This window comes from Microcaecilia unicolor, chromosome 11, assembly GCF_901765095.1.
Source record: "Microcaecilia unicolor chromosome 11, aMicUni1.1, whole genome shotgun sequence".
Classification (NCBI taxonomy): domain Eukaryota; kingdom Metazoa; phylum Chordata; class Amphibia; order Gymnophiona; family Siphonopidae; genus Microcaecilia; species Microcaecilia unicolor.
Genome location: NC_044041.1, coordinates 167,641,854 through 167,665,295, shown reverse-complemented (window position 1 = coordinate 167,665,295; position 23,442 = coordinate 167,641,854). Strand labels below are relative to the sequence as shown.

The following is a 23,442-nucleotide window of genomic DNA, read 5'->3' as shown; positions in this document are numbered from 1 at the left end:
CAGAGGGAGCTGCAGCGAACGAGCGAAGTTAGCGAAGTCGGAGCCCACAGGCGCGCGCCACGGCACCCCCCCCAGTGCCATGCACCCGGGGCAGACCGCCCCCACCGCCCCCCCCCCTTGGTACGCCACTGCCTCACTCAGATCTTCTTTCATTGATGCCCTCAAATCCGACATTTGTAAACTTGTTTTGGTACAAGCAGTCTAGAAATTCAAATAAAGGGGCCCTTTGACTAAGAGGTGCGGGTGCTGGCAGTAGTTCTACCCTCAGTATGTAGCACTTCCAGCACTAGTGGACATATTCAAAAAATATTTCCAAAGGGGGTTGCCCGGTTGAAATCGGGCAGCACCGTGCGCTACCCAGTCACTGCTGGATTAGCGCAGGAGCCCTTACTGCCGCCTTAATGGGTGGCGGTAAGTGCTTCCCCCCCATCCCCGCATGGCCATGCAGTAGGGGCAATCTTATCGCATGGCCATGTCTCTTTTCGGCCTTTTTACCCACTGCAGTATAATGGGGCCTCAGTGCGTGGCAAAAATGGCCTCTGTTGTTAGCGCTGGGCCCTTTTTACCGCAGCTTAATAAAAGAGCCCCAAAGTAAGTAAAGTAAAAGTAATTATTTTCAAAGCAAAGAGCAACCTCTCAACACTAACGTAGGTTGATGGCAAAGCAGTAACCACCAGGGCAATATCTGTAACGATTTCAGGATTTAAACCCCCCCCCCCCCACCTTATATTCCTGGACAAAACATACAGATGTATAAAATGATACACTCACCATATATTATAAAATTGTACATTTTTTATATTAAAGCTGGAGTCGGTACTTCCTTTTACAAACTCTGACTCCACAGCCATTGTGTTTTATTTTTAGTTGGGTATGTCTGGGTGTTTGTTTTGTTTAGTTTAGCTGATGTACACTGCTTTGATTGCCTCTTTAGGGGCATATAAGCACTATACAAGAATTTTAATAAGTACGTAAAATAAAATGCACTAGGCTTGGCTTTTGCACACAATGTACAAACAAGCTTTGCAAAGCCTCAGGCAGACATTAGTACACAGCTCATTTAAATCTCAAGTTAATGAAGATGCAACAGTAGCTGTTCAGTGCAGATGCAAAGAAGTGTGCAGAAGGCTAGACAGAGCAGCACAGGGCTTTCTAATACTGGATTTATAGCATAAAGTCTAAGGAGGAGGAAAAGGTTAGCTCCTTCTTCTGTGGTCAGTGCTAGTGAGGGATTTAAAACAATCTTTATTAAATCCAAAAGCCAGAATATCTGGGTAACTATACACCAGTTAAAGCTGAATCTTGAGAAAACTAAGGCCCCCTTTTTGCAAAGCCACGTTAGCAGCTGTTGTGCGGCAATGCCGACACTGCCCATTCAAAGTGAACGGGACCAGGCTGCTGGCATCGGCATTTAAAAAGGAGATAGAGCAGCTTTTAAACTAGAAACGGGGGGAAGGCCGACAGTCGTTCAAAAGCGCATGGTTCGGGATAAGGTATCTTTCAAAGATATCACCAAAACAGGGAAGATAGGGTATCCTGATAGTGAGGTTGCAAAAGAGACCATAGTAGATCAGGTGTCCTTAAATAAAAATAAAAATCAGACAAAAGATTGCAAATTAATACTGTCAAGTACTGAGCATGATGTAAATAGGAAAACAAACATAGTTTGAAATGTCTATATGCGAATGCCAAGAGCCTAAGAAATAAGATGGGAGAGTTAGAATATATTGCACTAAATGAAAAATTAGATATAATAGGCATCTCTGAGACCTGGTGGAAGGAGGATAACCAGTAGGACAATGTCATACTGGGGTACAAATTATATCATAGTGAAAGGGTGGATTGAATTGGTGGAGGGGTAGCATTGTATATTAACGAGAGCCTTGAATCAAATAGATTGAAAATTCTGCAGGAAACAAAACACTTCTTGGAATCACTGTGGATTGAAATTCCATGTGTAAAGGGGAAAAGGATAGTGAAAGGAGTGTACTACCATCCGCCTGGCCAGGATGAACAGACAGATGCAGAAATGTTAAAGGAAATTAGGGACGCAAACAAACTGGGCAACACAATAATAACTGGTGATGTCAATTTCCCCGATATTGACTGGTTGGGGCACACTAGGGAGGTAAAATTCCTTGATGAAATCAAGGGCAGCTTTATGGAGCAGCTGGTACAGGAGCCGACGAGAGAAGGAACAATTCTAGACCTAGTGGAGCGCATGATCTGGAGTGGGAGGTAATGGTGCTGGGGCCGCTTGATAACAGTGATCATAATTTGATCGGAATTGATATTAGCTTTGAAGTAAGTATACATAGGAAATCAAATACGTTAGCATTTAACTTTAAAAAAGGAGACTGATAAAATGAGAAGAATGGTGAAAAAAAAAAAACTTAGAGGAGCGGCTGTGAGGGTCAAAAATTTACATCAGGTCACCATCCTGGAAGCCCAGGCCAAATATATTCTGCGCATTAAAAAAGGAGAAGACCAAACGACAGCCAGCGTGGTTAAAATGTGAGGTGAAGGAAGCTATTAGAGCTAAAAGAAAATCCTTCAGAAAATGGAAGAAGGTACCGACTGAAAATAATAAGAAACAGCATAAGGAATGTCAAGTCAAATGCAAAGCGCTGATAAGGAAGGCTAAGAGGGACTTTGAAAAATAGATTGTGTTGGCGGCAAAAACACACAGTAAAAACTTTTTTTACGTATATTAAAATCAGGAAGCCGGCAAAAGAATCGGTTGGACCGCTAGATGACCGAGGAGTAAAAGGGGCGATCAGAGAACACAAAGCCGTAGCGGAGAGATTAAATGAATTCTTTGCTTCGGTCTTCACCAAGGAAGATTTGGGTGGGATACCGGTGCCAGAAATAGTATTCAAAGCTGACGAGTCGGAGAAACTTAATGAATTCTCTGTAAACCTGGAGGATGTAATGGGGCAGTTCTACAAACTGAAGAGTAGCAAATCTCCTGGACCGGATGGTATTCATCCCAGAGTACTGACAGAACTGAAAAATGAGCTTGCAGAGCTATTGTTAGTAATATGTAATTTATCCTTAAAATCGAGCGTAGTACCGGAAGATTGGAGGGTAGCCAATGTAACGCCGATTTTTTTAAAAGGTTCCAGAGGAGATCTGGGAAATTATAGACTGGTGAGTCTGATGTCGGTTCCGGGCAAAATGGTAGAGACTATTATTAAGAACAAAATTACAGAGCATATTCAAAAGCATGGATTAATGAGACAAAGTCAACATGGATTTTGTGACGGGAAATCTTGCCTCACCAATCTACTACATTTCTTTGAAGGGGTGAACAAATATGTGGACAAAGGTGAGCCAGTTGATATTGTGTATCTGGATTTTCAGAAGGCATTTGACAACGTACCTCATAAAAGACTCCACAGGAAAGTGGAGAGTCATGGGTTAGGAGGTAGTATTCTATTGCGGATTAAAAACTGGTTAAAAGATAGAAAACAGAGAGTAGAGTTAAATGGTCAGTATTCTCAATGGAGAAGGGTACTTAGTGGGGTTCCCCAGGGCTCTGTGCTGGGACCGCTGCATTTTAACATATTTGTAAATGACCTAGAGATAGTAACTAGTAAGGTAATTAAATCTGCTGATGACACAAAGTTATTCAAAGTTGTTAAATCACAGGAGGATTCTGAAAAATTACAAGAGGACCTTACTAGACTGGGCGTCTAAATGACAGATGACGTTTAATGTGAGCAAGTGTAAAGTGATGCATGTGGGAAAGAGGAACCTGAATTATAGCTACGTCATGCAAGGCTCCACGTTAGGAGTCCCGGACCAAAAAAGGGATCTAGACGTCGTCGCTGATGATTCGTTGAAACCTTCTGCTCAGTGTGCTGCTGCGGCTAAGGAAGCAAATAGAATGTTAGGTATTATTAGGAAAGGAATGGACAACAAAAATGAGGATGATATAATACCTTTGTATCGCTCCATGGTGCGACTGCACCTCGAATATTGTGTTCAATTCTGGTCGTCGCATCTCAAAAAAGATATAGTGGAATTAGAAAACGTGCAGAGAAGGGTGACGAAAATGATAAAGGGGATAGGACAACTTCCCTATGAGGAAAGGCTAAATCGGCTAGGGCTCTTCAGCTTGGAGAAAAGGCGGCTGAGGGGAGATATGATAGAGGTCTATAAAATAATGAGTGGAGTTGAATGGGTAGATGTGAAGCGTCTGTTTACGCTTTCCAAAAATACTAGGACTAGGGAGTACGCGATGAAGCTACAATGTAGTAAATTTAAAACGAATTGGAGAAAATATTTCTTCACTCAACGTGTAATTAAACTCTGGAATTCGTTGCCAGAGAAGGTGGTAAAGGCGGTTAGCTTAGCGGAGTTTAATAAAGGTTTGGACGGCTTCCTAAAGGAAAAGTCCATAGACCATTATTAAATGGACTAGGGGAAAATTCACTATTTCTGGGATAAGCAGTATAAAATGTTTTGTACTTTTTGGGGATCTTGCCAGGTATTTGTGACCTGGATTGACCACTGTTGGAAACAGGATGCTGGGTTTGATGGACCTTTGGTCTTTCCCAGTATGGCAATACTTATGTACTTATGTACCATCCTGGAAGCCCAGGCCAGTTATAGTCCATGTATTAAAAAAAGAGGATGGAAAGCCAAACGACAGCCGTCGTGGTTGAAAAGTGAAGTGAAGGAAGCTATTAAGAGCTAAAAGAAAATCATTCAGAAAATGGAAGAAGGATCCGACTGAAAAATATTAAGAAACAGCATAAGGAATGGTGCTGATAAGGAAGGCAAAGAGGGACTTTGAAAAAAGATTGCGCTGGAGGCAAAAACAGGTATGTGAAAACTTTTTTAGGTATATTAAAAACAGGTAGTAAACACTTTTTTTTAGGTATATTAAAAGCAAGAAGTCGGCAAAAGAATCAGTTGAACCGCTAGATGACCGAGGGGTAAAAGGAGCACCCAGGGAAGACAAAACCATAGCGGAGAGATTAAATGAATTCTTTGCTTCAGTCTTCACCAAAGATTTGGGAGAGATACCAGTGCCAGAAATGGTATTCAAAGCTGATGAGTCAGAGAAACTGAATGAAATCTCTATGAACCTGGAAGATGTAATGGTACAATTTGACAAACTGAAGAGTAGTAAATCACCTGGACCGGATGGTATTCATCCCAGAGTATTGATAGTATTGAAAAATGAACATGCAGAACTACTGTTAGTAATATGTAATTTATCTTTAAAATCAAGCATGGTACTGGAAGATTGGAGGGTGGCCAATGTAATGTCGCAAGAGGACTGTGAAAAATTACAAGAGGACCTTTTGAGACTGGGCATCCAAATGGCAGATGACGTTTAATATGAGTTGGTGCAAAGTGATGCAAGTGGGAAAGAGGAACCCAACTACAGTTACGTGATGCAAGGTTCCATATTAGGAGTTCCCGACCAGGAAAGGGATCTAGTTGTTCTCAGCGATAACAACTAGATCCCTTTCCTGGTCGCTGAGGATACGTTGAAACCCTCTGGTCAGTGTGCGGCAGCGGTGGTTAAGAAAGAATGTTAGGTATTATTAGGAAAGGAATGGAAAACAATAAATGAGGACGTTATAATGCCTTTGTATCGCTCCATGGTGTGACCGCACCTCAAATACTGTGTGCAAGTCTGGTCACTGCATCTCAAAAAAGATATAGTGGAATTAGAAAAGGTACAGAGAGGGGTGACAAAAATGATAAAGGGGATGGGACGACTTCTCTATGAGGAAAGGCTAAAGCAGCTAGGACTCTTCAGCTTGGAAAAAAGAAGACTGAGGGGAGATATGATAGAGGTCTATAAAATAATGAGTGGAGTGGAATGGGTAGACGTGAATTGCTTGTTTACTCTTTCCAAAAATACTAGGACTAGGGGGCACGCAATGAAGCTACAAATTTGTAAATTTAAAACAAACCGGAGAAAATATTTCTTCAGTCAATGTGTAAAATTAAACTCTGGAATTCATTGCCAAAGAATATAGTAAAGGCAGTTAGCTTAGCGGGGTTTAAAAAGAAGGTTTTGGATAGCTTCCTAAAAGAAAAGCCCACAAGCCATTATTAAGACGGATTTAGGGTAAACCCACTGCTTATTTCTAGCAGCATAAAGTTTTTGTACTGTTTGGGATCTTGCCAGGTACCTGCCACCTGGATTGGCCACAGTCGGAAACAGGATGCTGGGCCTGTCCCAGTATGGCAAACACTTATGTTCTTATGTAGATATATGCAGACTTGAAGTAAATAATGTAATGTAATGAACCACAGTCAAAAAGCAGAAAACATTTTCACATCACAACACAAACAATTATGCAATCTGTACAACAAGAAAAATGCATTATCCCAGCCACTGGTTCCTCTTTTTATGCCTATTTCCAAAGTGAGCACAAAGAACCTTCAATTCTTTCTAGCTTCATTGAAGATAAGTTGCTGTCTAGGAAGGTGTGCTGCATCAAAGGCATGCTCGATTTGTTGTGCATCAGCACCCAGAGTTGCAAATGCACACATGATGGAATGCCACCCTGTGCATGAACAGTATGTCCAGAACTGCATTCCAGCACATGCATAGAGACATGTGCAACTCTGGGCGTCAATACAATTTTCTTGTGTACAACATGGGTCTGCTGTAGTGCACACGTGTCTGGCATGTTCTCCCAGGTTAGCGCAGGTCTTCTACACATAGCTTGTCGCTATATTATTTGCTGAGTGAATGGGGAGCAAAAAAACAGGGACCTCTGCAGGAACAACAAGAGACACAAATAAAGTAAAGGAGGCCCAATAGGAGGAAAAAACAATGATGCGAGTGTAATATTTTATTGGTGAAAGACCGAGTTTTTAAAATATTCTGTTATGCATGTGTAGACCCCCTGATGAAGGCTATTGTCGAAACTTGGCCAAGTCGGGTCCTTCTCCAATAAAATATTACACTTGCATCACTGGTTGTTCATCCTTTCTGGACCACCTTTACTGTTTTTGTGTCTCCGAACTGGGGAGCATACAGGACTGGCTTAACCATTAAGCATGACTAGGCAGTCGCCTAGGCCAGTAGCAATGTCTGAGTGCAGCAAACAGCAGCTTCAGGCAAAGCAAATCAAGAGATTCTGACAGCCACACAAAGCAGAGCTGGGGAGTTGAAGCCAGAGTGGGTAAAATTCTTGCTTCAAAATAAACACTTACAACATTATATTGCATATTTTCATTTGACAGCACTTTTTTTTTTGTTCAGGTTCTCTTCAAACTTCAAAGAAATGTATTTTTTGGTCTATTAATCCTAATTTTGTACATAAAGCAATATCCTATGTTTCTGTAATTAATCAAATTTCTCTTAGATTTGCTATACATTGTAGGAGTCGGCGTCAGACAGTAGAAAAAGAGAGGAGTCAGAGTTTGAAATCAAAGTTTACACCACAGCTCTAACACAAACTAAAAAAAACCCCACAGAGTGTACTTCTAGCTGCATGGATATGCATAGTTGATTTGCATACACTGTCTCCATTATATGCAAACCTCTTTCATGCATATGCATATACAGTGGGGGAAATAAGTATTTGATCCCTTGCTGATTTTGTAAGTTTGCCCACTGACAAAGACATGAGCAGCCCATAATTGAAGGGTAGGTTATTGGTAACAGTGAGAGATAGCACATCACAAATTAAATCCGGAAAATCACATTGTGGAAAGTATATGAATTTATTTGCATTCTGCAGAGGGAAATAAGTATTTAATCCCTCTGGCAAACAAGACCTAATACTTGGTGGCAAAACCCTTGTTGGCAAGCACAGCGGTCAGACGTCTTCTGTAGTTGATGATGAGGTTTGCACACATGTCAGGAGGAATTTTGGTCCACTCCTCTTTGCATCTCTAAATCATTAAGAGTTCTGGGCTGTCGCTTGGCAACTCGCAGCTTCAGCTCCCTCCATAAGTTTTCAATGGGATTAAGGTCTGGTGACTGGCTAGGCCACTCCATGACCCTAATGTGCTTCTTCCTGAGCCACTCCTTTGTTGCCTTGGCTGTATGTTTTGGGTCATTGTCGTGCTGGAAGACCCAGCCACGACCCATTTTTAAGGCCCTGGCGGAGGGAAGGAGGTTGTCACTCAGAATTGTACGGTACATGGCCCCATCCATTCTCCCATTGATGCGGTGAAGTAGTCCTGTGCCCTTAGCAGAGAAACACCCCCAAAACATAACATTTCCACCTCCATGCTTGACAGTGGGGACGGTGTTCTTTGGGTCATAGGCAGCATTTCTCTTCCTCCAAACACGGCGAGTTGAGTTCATGCCAAAGAGCTCAATTTTTGTCTCATCTGACCACAGCACCTTCTCCCAATCACTCTCGGCATCATCCAGGTGTTCACTGGCAAACTTCAGACGGGCCATCACATGTGCCTTCCGGAGCAGGGGGACCTTGCGGGCACTGCAGGATTGCAATCCGTTATGTCGTAATGTGTTACCAATGGTTTTCGTGGTGACAGTGGTCCCAGCTGCCTTGAGATCATTGACAAGTTCCCCCCTTGTAGTTGTAGGCTGATTTCTAACCTTCCTCATGATCAAGGATACCCCACGAGGTGAGATTTTGCGTGGAGCCCCAGATCTTTGTCGATTGACAGTCATTTTGTACTTCTTCCATTTTCTTACTATGGCACCAACAGTTGTCTCCTTCTCGCCCAGCGTCTTACTGATGGTTTTGTAGCCCATTCCAGCCTTGTGCAGGTGTATGATCTTGTCCCTGACATCCTTAGACAGCTCCTTGCTCTTGGCCATTTTGTAGAGGTTAGAGTCTGACTGATTCACTGAGTCTGTGGACAGGTGTCTTTCATACAGGTGACCATTGCCGACAGCTGTCTGTCATGCAGGTAACGAGTTGATTTGGAGCATCTACCTGGTCTGTAGGGGCCAGATCTCTTACTGGTTGGTGGGGGATCAAATACTTATTTCCCTCTGCAGAATGCAAATAAATTCATATACTTTCCACAATGTGATTTTCCGGATTTAATTTGTGATGTGCTATCTCTCACTGTTACCAATAACCTACCCTTCAATTATGGGCTGCTCATGTCTTTGTCAGTGGGCAAACTTACAAAATCAGCAAGGGATCAAATACTTATTTCCCCCACTGTACATTATGGATATCCTTGAAAACCTGACTGGCACTCCAGGACCAATTTGGGAAATACTGCCCTACGTAAATGGGCTATTTATGTTCCTAAAAAAACACACAGGCAGGTGGTGTGCAAGATCCAGAACAGCAGAAAAAAAAGAGCAGACCCACGTGATAAGTAAAAGAACAAAATTTATTTATTTATTACATTTGTACCCCGTGCTTTCCCACTCATGGCAGGCTCAATGCAGCTTACATGGGGCAATGGAGGGTTAAGTGACTTGCCCAGAGTCACAAGGCGCTGCCTGTGCCTGAAGTGGGAATCAAACTCAGTTCCTCAGTTCCCCAGGACCAAAATCCACCACCCTAACCACTAGGCCACTCCTCCACAATTTATTCAACGCAGATGTATAAAAACAGACCTGTCCAATGACCCTCTGCAGCAGTGGAGCTGGTGTTGACAGGGAAGGGAAGCCAGGTGAAGGAGAGAGCGAAGGGCTGCTTGGCAAGTGGGGGGAGGGGGGGGCAGGTGCTAGAGATGCCACAGCTCTCCTCAGCCAATACGAAGCTGCTGTTTCTGAGGTAATGGAATGGAAACAGCAGTACTGACAGCTCCTGACCACCCGTAAAAATGTCATCGTTAAGGTAGGCGGTCCTTTCTGTGCATCGCTTGCAATGCACATCTGAATAGTAACTAGCTCATTATAATAACTTTGCATACAATTATTGTTAGCTGCTACTATGACAGGAAAAGAGCCCGCAAATCCTCTTTGTGCATGTCTTGCTGAACTCCATGCTTGCTTAACTGGCTCCAACCAGTATAAAAAGCAGTTAAATTTTGTGCATCTGGACCTGGGTGAGAGACCTTGGGATGATGGTGTCTGAGCATCTCAAGGCAGCAATGTGACAAGGCGGTGGCCATAGCCAGAAGGATGCTAGGCTGCAAAGAGAGAGGCATAACCAGCAGAATATAGGAGATGTTAATGAACCTGTACAAGTCATTGGCGAGGCCCCACATGGAGTATTGTGTTCAGTTTTGGAGGCCGCATCTGGTTAAGGACATAAAAAGATTTGAAGCGGTTCAGAGGAAAGTGACTAAAATTGTATGGGACTTGTGCCAAAAGCTGTATGAGAAGAGACTTGATGAACTGAATATGTATAGCGTAGAGGAAAGGAGGGATGGGGGGGATATGATACAAATGTTTAAATACTTGAAAGGTATTAAGATACAACCAAATCTTTTCCAGAAATGGTGAAGCAGTACAACTAGAGAACACGAATTGAGGTTCATGGTGGTAGACTTAGTAGTAACATCAGGAAATACTTTTTTCCCAGAGAGGGTGGTAGATGCCTGGAATAACCTTCTGGCCAGTGGCGTAGAAAAGGTGGGGCGGTGGGGGCAGTCCACTCCGGGTGCACGCTGCTGGAGGGTGCAGAGAGCAGCCGCATGCCTGTCGGCTCCGCTGGTTCCCTGCTCCCTCTGCCCCGGAACAGGTTACTTCCTGTTCCGGGGCAGAGGGAGCAGGGAGCCAGTGGAGCCGACAGGCGCGCAGCTGCTCTCTGCATCCTCCAGCAGGCAAGAATGCACCGGGGAGGGGGGGGCTTGATGCGCCGGGGGGGTGTCATTGTGCCGGGGGGGGGGGGCTTGATGCGCCAGGGAGGGGGGTGTCATTGCGCCGGGGGGGGGGGCTTGATGCGCTGGGGAGGGGGTGTCATTGCGCTGCGGGGGTGTCGTGCTACACCCTTGGGGGATGGACTCCGCTGCACCCGGGGGGGGGTGCGCAGCGGCGATCCGCCCCGGGTGGCAGCCGACCTAGGATCACCACTGCTTCTGGCAGATGTGGTGCAGAGACAAAAACAGTAATGCAATCCAAAATACATGAGATAGACACAAAAGGATCCCTAAATAGAAACAGGACGGTATCAAAATAAAACTTGAATGGGTTCATGGCTGTTGATGTGTTAAGATGGGCAGGAGTGGTACTTAGAGAATGTAAGGCCAATGCCAGGCAGACTACTCCGGTCTGTGTCCCGTATATAGCAAAGACAGATCAGGATCAAGCATGTTTATTTTATACAATATTTATGCCATATGAGTGCGGGTGCTGTGTTATCTCACCGGGAGAGGGGGAGACATCTTAATGTTGAAAACATTTTAAACACATAAAAGTCACACATACAATTTCCTCTCAAAAAAAGCTACATAAACACAAAACATCACACTCTACGATTTTCCAAAAAGAAAGTCTCACTTACACAATGCCCAAGGAAATTTACAGAAACAACTTCTGATTGTTGCTCAGCACATTACAAATCTAAATGTAAGCGCACTTATACAATTTCTCAAGAGAATTTACAAGAAACACGGAATATCACTCTCTACGTTTCCTCGAAGGAACTTCAAGGTCTTACGAAGTATCAGGTAATTATCAATACTTCTAATTTTCTCTGGCAGAGAATTCCACAAATAAGAAAAAACCTTCATGTTCAAGTGTACAGCGCTGCGTACGTCTAGTAGCGCTTTAGAAATGATAAGTAATAGTAGTAGTAGTAGTAGTGATTCATAATGGTAGATAATTTAAGCAGAGATTGTGAAGGAAGTTTCAGCAAGGTACGATGAGAAGTGCGTAATTGTCTTATGGGAACATACCTTTCAACCACAGCAGAAAGATACCCTGGAACACCCATACAAAAAGCTTTAAATACCATGCACAAAAGCCTAAAAGTTATTCTCGCTGACACTGGTCAGTCAAAACTGGTGTTATATGATAATTTCTCTTCCTTTCAGAGATCAACCAAGCAGAGGTGTTCTGCTCAGACATTCTCCCTGCTTACGTATCCGAAACCCCTCCCCAGTTCCTTGAACTACTTTAATCATTGCTTCAGGTGTCCCACGGTGAAGGTGATCTAATTTTTCTGCAGGGTCCAGGGTTCAAGGGTCCAGCCCCCTCCTCCTCACTAGCATCAAGCCACTTAAATACATTTGATTTTTGCACCCACTTTCTCTGGAAAAGAGGCTAACAATTCCCCCCTCTTCACTAGAAGCTAGTAAACAAATAGGGAAAAATGGCACAGAAGTACATGCAGGCTCAGGTTCTCATAAAGCCATAGGTAAAAATAAAGGAACAACAGTAGGTAATTTTTTTAAGGTAAATGCAATACAAAGATTGCCAGAACCTGGAAGTAAGCCAGGCACGATGGTCGTGTGAGTACCGTTAAACGCAAATGAAATAAAAGCATTAATTTCTGCACTACCAAGATGGGATAGTTTTAAAGATATGGGAGTATTTTTAGAAGCAATAGTGACATCCCCAATTTGGATCCTTAACAATAGCAGGGCCAGAACACCTTGAAATTAGATAAGCCTCACTCCTGGCAGAAACCAAACAGCTCATCTCCGGAAAGGAACTGCATGTTTGACTCTACTTCTTGAGATCCACATTCTCTTCAGCAAAATTTGGGATCACTAGTACAGTACAATCTCGATTATCTGACCTTCCGACATATCCAACAGACCCCCGTGATATCGCATTAATAAACAATACTGTATTTTAAATACAGATACCCTATACCTATTCTTCATGCATAAAGTATGTTTTCTGTGCATTTTAAGGGGTTACCATTGTTTTTCGGGTTGGCTCCGTTTATTTATTTTGTTTATTAATTTGTTCTTATGTCCACATTATCCAAAAAGTTAAATTTCAGCTCAATGTGGCTTACAGTAAATGATAATGTTATAGATTCACAAAGCTAGTATTACATTCTTAAAGGTAAAGCTCGTTATACATATTAAATAATGAGTATCACATTTACAAAGATAAGATTGACAACTGTCTGAATTCACTTAGTTGAAAAACTTCTTGAAAAGATAAGTTTTTAGGTATTTATGAAATTGTAAAAAAGTGTTGGTGACTATCATATATTTAGGAATTTGATGCCTTCATTTGGATATTCATTAAAAAAAAAAAAAACAGCAGTGCAAATTGGTCTTCCTTTGCGTTTTGGCTGCTGAAAGGTTTTTGGCATCTTTTGTAGGACCATAGGCTCTGTTCAGGGCTGGCCCAACTATTAGGGACAAGGTGACTGCCTAGGGCTGCCGCTTTGGAGAGTATGTATGTGTGTGGGGGGGGGGGGGGGGGGAAGAACAATAGATTGCACAAGTAAGGAACCATAAGCACATACTTTAACCTGCATTTTTATAGGATATTTGTGTAAAGATCATGGTTGTTGAGTTTAATTATCACAATTCTGAAAGGGGGGGGGGGCTAAAGGATAGGGACATACAAATTAATTGGCTTAAGGCTTCCTTTAAAAAAAAAAATTCTTGTTTTTGCTGTGATCTCCTGCACTTTCAGGGCCAGATCATTCCTTTAATCCAGGTTTAAGATCTCTGAAATTCCCCCGAGCCATTCCTCCTACTCCTATCTTTTGTCCCAGGTCGTCCGCTTTCCAGTTCCATCTCTATCCTCAACCTTAACACTGTGACATCCCCCCAAAAAAACAAACCTCTACCATGAGGCTTAGAGAAAAATCTACAAATGTCCCAAAGGAGACCCAGGATCGCCAGCGACTGCTCCATTTTAGAGACCTTTCCATTCACCAGTGCACGACCAAGAATCCAGGCTGTGGCCGTGGCCCCCACCTTACCTGATCAACGTCCTAAAATGAAGAGGATCTTCCCCGGCCCGAGGTTTGCAAGAGTGGAAATCCCGTCCCTTTGCAGAACTTTTGAGCTCGTTCTTTCTTTTTCTCTTCTTCGGATTTCTTGCCCCCAACCAAGAACCACAGAAGACGTGGCTGCATGCAGTGAACTCTACCCAAGCGTTACTGATGTCGCAGGAAGGGGGAGGGGAGGCATTAAAGGGGGCTAATTCACACCCAGCTAAGCAAAGTCTTTTGCATAATGAGAGGTTAGTGCCTCGGAGCCCATCCTCCTCCTCCAGGCTTCTCGATCTCTGCTGGACAGGGGCTCCTTGACTCACACTTTGGATTTTCCAGCTGTGAGCAGCCTGTGGTTTAGGGAGGAGCAACCCAAGGAATGCTTGACCTACACAAGTCCAAGGAAATCATCGGCGGCAGGTCTGATTCACATCACCTCCTGTTCATCTTCCCAGGTCTCTTTTCCAGACTTCTTAACAATGAAAATAGGCAGTCGCTTGACGCGCTTATCCGAAACCCCTCCTCCCGTGGGCGGGGCTTAGCGAGTCGCCGCCAGCCTGCACCTTTTAAGGTGCCAGACACCCACGTGCTGGGGACAATCGGAGCTCAGTAGCACTGTCCCAAAGGATTCACCTGTTGTGATTTTACGATGAGCTCTTCTCCTCCTCCTTTTCATACCTGGTTAATTGGCTGCTGCATTTACATTTACTTTCCGAATTTTGGGCACACTTCACGTCTCACCTTTCAAATAATAATAATAGTAATAAAAATGCCAAAACTGAATTGGAAAGCACAAGAACCCGACTCCGCATGCAATAGGATGCTGGAGAAATAGAAACAAATCCATCTTCTATCGCGCTGTGCAAAATGCAAAGCCGATAAGAGATGTACCTTTCCGAACAGAAAGAAAATGAAAGACTGCCAACATAAGAATGAGCAGAACGGTCCATTTCGTGGGGGGTGGGGAACCGCAACTATCAGGCGACAAATGTGACCTGACAGGGACAATGCAGACCTGAACCGGGGAGTTATTCTTGTACATTGTGATCTTATTTACTGTTACTTTGTGAATGATCACCGTGTGACTTTTTAAATCTTTTTTTTAACCTTCTTCTTAAATGTATTACTTTAGCAACACATGTTAAAAGTATGATGCCAATAAACATATCTAAGGGCCCGATGCAGAAAGTTTACCTGCTAGGAACGTCCGACTGATGCTAGCCAGTTTAGCATGCACGGAAGTAATGCTCAAAGGGCTGCTGTGTAGTTTTCACTGTCCATGGTAGCAGCCAACGAGAATCCTATGGAAATGTATTACAACCAAATGATTAGTATTAAAAATGATCATTCCCAGAAATGCACTGCACTTTCCGAGTGATGCACAGAAAAGAGCACATACCTTTAGACCTAGATGTACTAAATTCTCCGTAATTTGCCCTTACCTTACTAATCCCGTTACCGCAAATCCGATTTTGAAAAAGCTGGGCACGTATGAAGGAAATCACATGCAAATTAACTGCTTACTGCTTGCTCATTTGTACGCGATTTCCTTCACGGGGAGGGAAGCAAGTTGTTCAGCTGAGCAAGCGCGGAGCAACCAATCGCTAAGGGTGGCTGCTCTGCACATGCTTGAGGCGGGTTTCATACTCTGGCGCTACAAAAATATATTTTTTTTGTAGCGCCAGAGTATACCCGGCAGGGGCGTATCTGCGTGGGGCCACAGGGGCCTGGGCCCCCGCAGATTTCGCCCTGGCCCCCCTCCCCGCCGTCAACCCTCCCCCGCTGCTTACTTTTGCTGGCGGGGTCCGACCCGCAATCTCCATATTTCGGCTTCCTCCGTGGCCATGTGCTTCCAGGAAGTAACGCTGCAGCGCTGATTCGTTGAATCTAGTTCGGCGTCTGACGTCCCACACGTCAGACGCCGAACTAGATTCAACGAATCAGCGCTGCAGCGTTACTTCCTGGAAGCACATGGCCACGGAGGAAGCCGAAATATGGAGATTGCGGGTCGGACCCCGCCAGCAAAAGTAAGCAGCGGGGGAGGGTTGACGGCGGGGAGGGGGTGGAGAGAGGCGGCGGCGGCGGCGGCGGCGGCGGCGGGGGGGGGGGGGAGGCAAAAATGTGCCCCCCCTCTCTGGCTCTGGCCCCCCCTACCGCCGGATTCCAGATACGCCCCTGATACCCGGTGGTAATCAGTGCTGCCCGGTTACTGCTGACTTAGCACGGGAACCCTTACCGCCACCTCAGTGGGTGGCGGTAAGGGTCCCCCCCAAAATGGCTGCATGGCAAGTGCTTTTTTTTTGCTGCACGGCCATTTCCTGCAGGAAAGAGAGACTTCCCTTTTACCCACTGTAGTAAAAGGGGGCCTCGGCACAGGGGTGGAGTAGCCTAATGGTTAGTGGGCCTGGTTTCAACCCATTACAGCTCCTTGTACCTTGGGCAAGCCACTTAACCCTCCATTGTCCCGCCTATGCACCAGAAGATAAAATATTTTCTGATGCGTGTATTGGACGCATGTCAAAAATTAAATTACCACCCGAGCCACGTAGTAGCTGGGCGGTAACTCGGAATCGGTGCACGTTGGGTGCATGTAGACACTTACATGGCTTAGTAAAAGGGCCCCCCCCCCCCCCCGTATTCTATAACTACATGCAGTGGCAATCCTAGGTCGGATGCCACCTGGGGTGGATCACCGCTGCGCACCCCCCCCCCCCGGGTGCAGCGGCGTCCGTACCCCCAGGGTGCAGCATGACACACCCCCCCCCCCCCGGCGCAATGACACCCCCTACCCAGCACATCAAGCCCCCCCTCACCCCAGTGCAGACACCCACCTCCCCGGCGCATCAAGCCTCCCCCCAGTGTTCTTATCCTTTTCAACCCCGCCTGCAGAAACCCATCTGGCTCCACAGTCAAAGCAAGGTATGAGCTTTTGACTGGCTCCAGGACAGCATAGCTGCAGTCAAAGTAACTGTTCTGGATGACCTTCCAATAGGAGGGAGGCTTAGTTTTTTTTCCATCAAAGGTGGCACCTTGTAATCTCCAACCAGTGGGTTATTCAAATAGTCCATCTCAGTTACTCACTTCATTGGTGTCAACAACCACCAAATTGCCCACCAGCATCTTATCTCAGCTGTCTGCCATTCTACAGGCCAATGCGGTCAAACCCGTTGCCACCAAGGGAAAAAGAGAATGGATTCTATCCCAAGTACCTCCTTGTGCCCAAGAAAATGGGGAGATTCCATCCCATCCTAGACCTAAGGGCCCTGAACAAATTCCTGATCAAAGAAAAGTTCAGGATGATTTCCCTGGGCACCCTCCTTCCCATGATTCAGGAAAAAGATTGGCTGTGCACTCTGGACTAGAAGGATGCTTATACCCACATAGGAGCCAACTTTTCAAAATGATTGGGGGTGCTGAATTTTTTTTTTTTTTTACAGGTGGTGCATTCCCCCTCCCTCGTCCCCCCTCCACCTCCCTCCGAGTTCCAGGCCCCCTCCCTCTCAGTTTCAGTCCTTCCCAGTTCCAGGCCCCCTCCCTCTCTTCTCTCTCTCCTTTCCATCCCCCCTCCCTCCCTCCCAGTTCCAGGGTCCCCCCTCCATTCCACAGGGTGGTCCGTCCCTCCCTCCCAGTTCCACAGGTCCCCATCCCTCTCTCCCTCCCTCCTTCCCTTCGAGTTCCAGGGTCATCGTCCCTCCCTTCCTCCTTCCCTTCGAGTTCCAGGCCCCCTCCCTCCGAATTTTAAAAGTCATGTTGACTTACCTCGTCAGAGTTACGGCGGCCGGCAGCAGCGGTAAAAAGTGTGCAGGCTCGGCCCTTAGTTCAGTTTTCCCTTCTCTCTCTCTCAGCTCTGGTCCCGCCCTTGCAGAAACAGGAAATGAGGGCAGGACCAGAACTGAGAGAGAGAGAAGGGAAAACTGAACTAAGGGCCGAGCCTGCACGCTTTTTACCGCTGCTGCCGTCCGCTGTAACCCTGACGAGGTAAGTCAAGATGACTTTTAAAATTCAGAGGGAGGGGCCTGGAATTCGAAGGGAGGGAGGGACGACGATCTTGGAACTCGGAGGGAGGGACGATGACCCTGGAACTTGGAGGGAGGGAGGGAACTTCTGGTGGGTGAAATATTGGGGGTGTTCGAGCACCCACAGCACCCACGGAGTCGGCGCCTATGCCCACATATCGATACTTCCCAGTCACAGAAAGTATCTCAGATTCCAAGTAGGGAAATACCACTACCACTATTGCATTCTGCCTTTTGGCCTCACGTCAGTTTCCAGGGTATTCACAAAATGTCTAGTTGAAGCGTCGCTAAGCAGACTGGGAGTTTACATGTTTCCCTACCTATATGATTGGCTGGTCAAGAGCACATCACAGGAGGGGGCGCAAGAGTCAATGCAGAGAACTATTTGGGTGCTGAAGCTACTAGGGTTTGTCATAAACTACCCCAAGTCCCAACTACTCCCAGTACAGCAACTGGAGTACATAGGAGCTCTGCTTGATACAGTGCAAGCTTGGGCTTTTCTGTCCCAAGTGAGAGTGAATGCTTTGGTAGCAATCACCTTGCAAGTCCAAAGCAGCAAGCAGATCACAACTCAGTGCATGTCACTCCCATGGCTTGTCTCCATTTCAGAGAGGCCCAGTGAACTCTAGCTTCCCAGTGGTCTCAGGCAGCTGGGAATCTAGAAGATGTCATCCAGGTCCTTCAGAGTTGAGTCACTGCCTTCTCTGGTGGACAATTCAGTCAAATTTGACTGTGGGACTACCATTCCAAATTCTGCTTCCTCAGAAGGTGTTAACAACGGACGCATATAACCAAAGATGGGGAGGTCATGTCGATGGGCTTCACACACATGGTCTGCTTAGGAAACAGATCTCCATTTCAATCTCCTTGAGGTGAGGGCCATTTGGAACGCTCTAAAAGCTTTCAGAGATTGGTTACAGAATCAAATTACCCTCAGACAATCAAGTTGTAATGTACTAAGTGAACAAGCAGGGCTCCTACCCCTTGTGTCAGGAAGTGATAGGGATGTGGCAGTAAGCCCTCCTTCATGGGGTGGTCCTATGGGCTATGTACTTATCAGGAAAGGACAACAGCCTAGTGGACAGACTGAGCAAGGTAATGCAACCTCACGAGTGCTCTCTCAATATAGGCATAGCCCAAAAGATCTTCCAAAAGTAGGGCACTCCGTCAATGGATCTTTTTGCCACTCATCTCAACAACAAAAACCTCTAGTTCTGTTCCAGGCTTAGGTCACACATAAAGTAGACTAATATCAAATGGCTTTCTCCTACATTGGGAGATATGTCTTCTTTATGCATATCCTTCAATACCTCTCATAGAGAAGACTTTGCTGAAACTCAAGCAAGAAGGTTAAGAAATATGATCATATCACATCCAATCTTAAAGACACACACTGGCTATCCCTGACTCACCGTATTACTTATCCTATCTTTCAATGAACCACCATACCTCTTCCATCTCCTCATCCCTTATTGTCCAAATAGAACATTAATATCAGCACAGCAGAACAAACTCATTGTTCCCAGTTACCGTTTGCTAGTTCATGAACACATTAGGGAATCAATTTTTTCTGTACAAGGCCCCCGACTGTGAATGCTCTTCCCAGTTCATTAAGATTACAATCTTCTCTATCGAATTTTAAAGCTGATTTAAAAACCTACCTATTTGCTGATGCCTATCAATAATATTACCTATTCATGAGCAGTTAGTCGGGACTAGTCAGATTTTTGCACCGCCATCCTATTGTTTTACCCTAACCACTTTACTATTATGATTGTAGTTCTACCCCTTTTGTCCTTATTGTGTCATGTCCTTGGTTATGTTCTACTTTCTTTTTACTGTATTAGATTGTAAACCACCCTGAAAGCTTCCATAGGGTGGGGTAGTAAATATTAAATAAACTAGGAAACTTGGAACTTTGATCCTAATCACCCCTTATTGGCTGAGACAGATCTGGTTTCCTCTTCTTCTGAAGTTGTCCTCTGAAGAACCATGGAGATTGTAGTGTTTTCTGACCTTCATCACTCAGAACAAGGGATCCCTTCTGCATCCCAACCTCCAGTCCCTGGCCCTCACAGCCTGGATGTTGAGAGCGTAGAGTTTGCATCTTTGAATGCCTGAGTACGTCTCAAGAATCTTGCTTGCTTCCAGGACAGGCTCCACTATGAGGTGTTAGTCATTTAAGTGGAAGAGGTTTGCTGTCTGGTGTGAAGACAAGGACCTAGATCCTCTTACTTGTCCTACACAAAAACTGCTTGAATACCTGCTTTGAAAACCAACTCTGTAAGGGCTCATCTTAGTGCAATTAGTGCTTACCATCTCCATGTAGGAGGTAAGCCCATTTCTGTACAGCCTCTAGTTTGTTTTATGACAGGTTTTCTGTTGACAAAGCCCTCAGCAAACCTCCCACTGTGTCATGGGATCTCAATGCTGTTCTCACCCAGCTGATGAAAGCTCCTTTTGAGCGCTTGACTCCTGCAATCTGAAGTATCTAACCTGTAAAGTTGTGTTTTTGGTGGTGATCACTTCAGCTCACAGAGTCGGTGAGCTTCAGGCCCTAGTAGCTGATCCACCTTACACTAAGTTTCATCATAATCGATCTGTTCCAGTTCTAGTTCTGTTCCAGGCATGTTCTTTGCATGCACCCTAAATTCCTTCCTAAGGTGATGTGTTTTTCCCAAAACCACATGCCCATCCTGGTAAAAGTGTACTGCATATCTCAGACTGCAAGTAAGCCTTAGCCTTCTATCTGGAGTAGACTAAAGCCCATAGAAAGTCCATTCAGCTTTTTGTTTCTTTGAACCCAAACAGGATGAGAGTAGCCATTGGCAAACACACAATTTCCAATTGGCTAGCAGATTTCATCTCCTTCCCTTATGTCCTAGCTGGACTGACTCTTGAGGATCATATCAAGGCTCATAATGTTAGATCCATGGCTATGTCACTGGCCCACTTGAGGTCAGCCTCCAAAGAGGAGATTTGCAAGGCTGCCTTGAGCAGGGTACCCGATGTGACAGCCGGTTCAGTCAGACAGTCCTGCAGAATCTATTTGGTGTCTAGAATCCAACTCCACTTGCTTAAATATGAGCCCTTTCAAGTGCAGAAGACCAGTCATTTCAAGTTTTGTTTGGATGTGAACACAAGAAGCCACACTTACTGCAAAACATTTTGTGCACATGTGCCCAACACACTGCTTCCCATTAGCCGTAAGTTTTCCGTGCACAAAATTTGCGATTCATCAGCTTTTTGCATGACATGATAATATGCTTGCGGTAGAAGCCACTCAGACATTCATGCAAGGTTCTACCGCAAGCCTTTCTGCATCGGCCCTCATCAGTACGCAACCTCGCTTAAGGGCAGGAGCCCTGACAGTAGCAGAGATGACGAGGGGGGCCTTCATCTTGCTGTTCCCCAGTGAACTATTTCAGTGCAGATTCTCAACAACCTTGCTTGCCCCATAACAGGTGGACAATCTTAATAACTAGTGTCAGTTTACTCAAAAGAGAGTGATAGCTAACTGTTTACTAGTGACAAAATGCTCTATTGCAAAAGAATAGAATTCGGTTTCTCCCCCAATAGTAGGGGAGTGGTACAAGAGATTGCAGTATGTGGTACTCAGGGCTTTTTTTGAGGGGGTACTTGGGGGTACTGAGTACCGGTTTTTCCATTGTCTGCTAAAGTTGACCCATGGATCCCAAGTTTTCATGAAAGAGCTCAGGCTCTACACACCAATTCTGCCTTGTCATAGATTCTGTGATTGGTTGCAGGGGGTCTGGCTATTGTGGGGTGGGTCCCTCAGTGATCACCCCACTCCCGAAGGGTGGTCTGGCATTTGAGTACTGGCACCTTTTTTGCTAGAAAAAATGCACTGGTGGTACTGATGGAGAAGATTATAGCAACTTGGAAGAATACTGTTGAAAAATATCCCAGAAGCTGGTCCGTGCTACAGCAACATTTGGCCTCTATGTCATTCGTCTCTCTTAACCTTATTTCTTCTTTTCCTCTTTGGTTCAGTGGTTCATGTTTTTGGTTTTGCTAGTAATATCCAAAACAATTTGTACTGCATGTGCTTGTTGGGGGGGGGGGTGGGGGGGGGATTGGTTTGGGGAAAATATTCAGAGACTGAATATCATGATATTTCCCTGTTTTTGTGAAAACTTGCTCGTATTATTGTTTGAATCTTTGAGCTTAAATAAAAATTAATGTTACTACACCAAAAAAAAAAAAAGCATCAAACTGCTGGCTTGGGTACTGCTTTGTTAATAAAGCTTCAGGGAAAACAGGGTTGTGTTTTTTTTTGTTGTTTTTTTTTAGTGTATGTTCAAACAACAACCACAATTAGAAACAGTTACTTTTCTGTGTTATTTTCAATCTGGAAGACATTTTGTTGTTTATCTTTATTTGGGCAGGGGTGCGGGCAAGATGGGAATTGGAGAGACTGTGGGGTCTGAATTGCCTGTAGTTTACTATATATCTGCCTGATAAAATATACCCTCCCCCCAGTTGTATATTCAGTCTCTCATTTTGCTCCTGATCAGTTTTCTGTAATATCTGTGTGGCTCTGCATTCTGGCAATATCATGTGAACATGGCCAAGTGCTATGCCCTGGTATTATTTTAATTACATAGCCCAACTATCTGGAGTATTAGAGCTTGTCCTATCTGTCTCCAGTTATCAGCTTTGAAAGATGAGATCAACAAACTCAAGAAAGCATTGGCTTCAACTAAAAAAAGCATTCAGGATTACTCAATTCCCTGGCAATTTACCACCACCACTGCCACAGAGAATGCAACATCAGAGGAATAGATGGGTCACAGTAGGCTCAGGTAGATTAAGATCTGTGACACAGAAGCTCTTACCTTCCCAACCTTTGCCCCTGTCAAATTCTTTTGCTGCACCTCATCATTATGATGCTGAAAAAAGAAGTACTGTGGTGGAACCAGAGGCTATGAAAGTAGCAAAACCCAAGAATCATCCCCCCCCCCCCCCCAAATGACAGATTGGTGAAAAGCAGAAAACTCTTACTGCTCAGAGACTCCATTATCAGAGGCATTAACTTAGGAACACAGTTCAAGGGTTCCAACCTAGTGAAATGCCTTCCAGGATCTTCAGCTATCAGATGTACCGACCAAATTCTGAAAATGATCCGAGAAGAGAGTGAGGCTTCGAATATTGATGTTGTAATTCACCTGGGGACAAATGACCTGGCCAACAATAGCAAATTTACAGCACAGAGAGCATTCCAGAAGCTTAGAGAGGGACTGAAATCTTTGGTTTGGACTGTGGCTTTTTCTGAAGTAATTCCCACGTGGGGGAAGGGAGAAGAATACGCAAAACAGTGGAGTTCAATAAGTGGCTTGAGTCTTGGTGTGAAGAAGAAGGCTTTAGTCACAAAGGGGTGTGGGGTAATACGTGGAAAAATAACAGGCTGTACTGTAATGATGGGCTACATCTTTCGGTGTGTCACGTCCCTTACCTCCGGGCCTGCTAGCGGCGCAGGGACGCCTTGCTGTCCTGACGCCGTGGCTTCTTCCCCCCAGTGTGGCTTGGTGCTCCAGCGTCACAGGGGCGTCCGCTCCCAGGTGGCCAGTGCGCCGCTGGGGGTAATTTGGCAATCTGCCGCTGGAGGGAATTCAGCGCTCTGCTGCATGGTG

General features: G+C 45.0%; 1 protein-coding gene across 1 annotated transcript in view; it reads right to left on the bottom strand.

The window, feature by feature from the left end:
• The window catches only part of LOC115480252 (G-protein coupled receptor 4-like), a 41,147-nt gene extending 26,915 nt beyond the window's left edge, over positions 1-14,232 (bottom strand). Inside the window, exon 1 of the mRNA XM_030218785.1 lies at positions 13,761-14,232. The gene's annotated coding sequence lies outside the window, so the exon portion shown is untranslated. The remainder of the gene's footprint in view (positions 1-13,760) is intronic.
• Between the last annotated feature and the right edge of the window lie 9,210 nt (positions 14,233-23,442).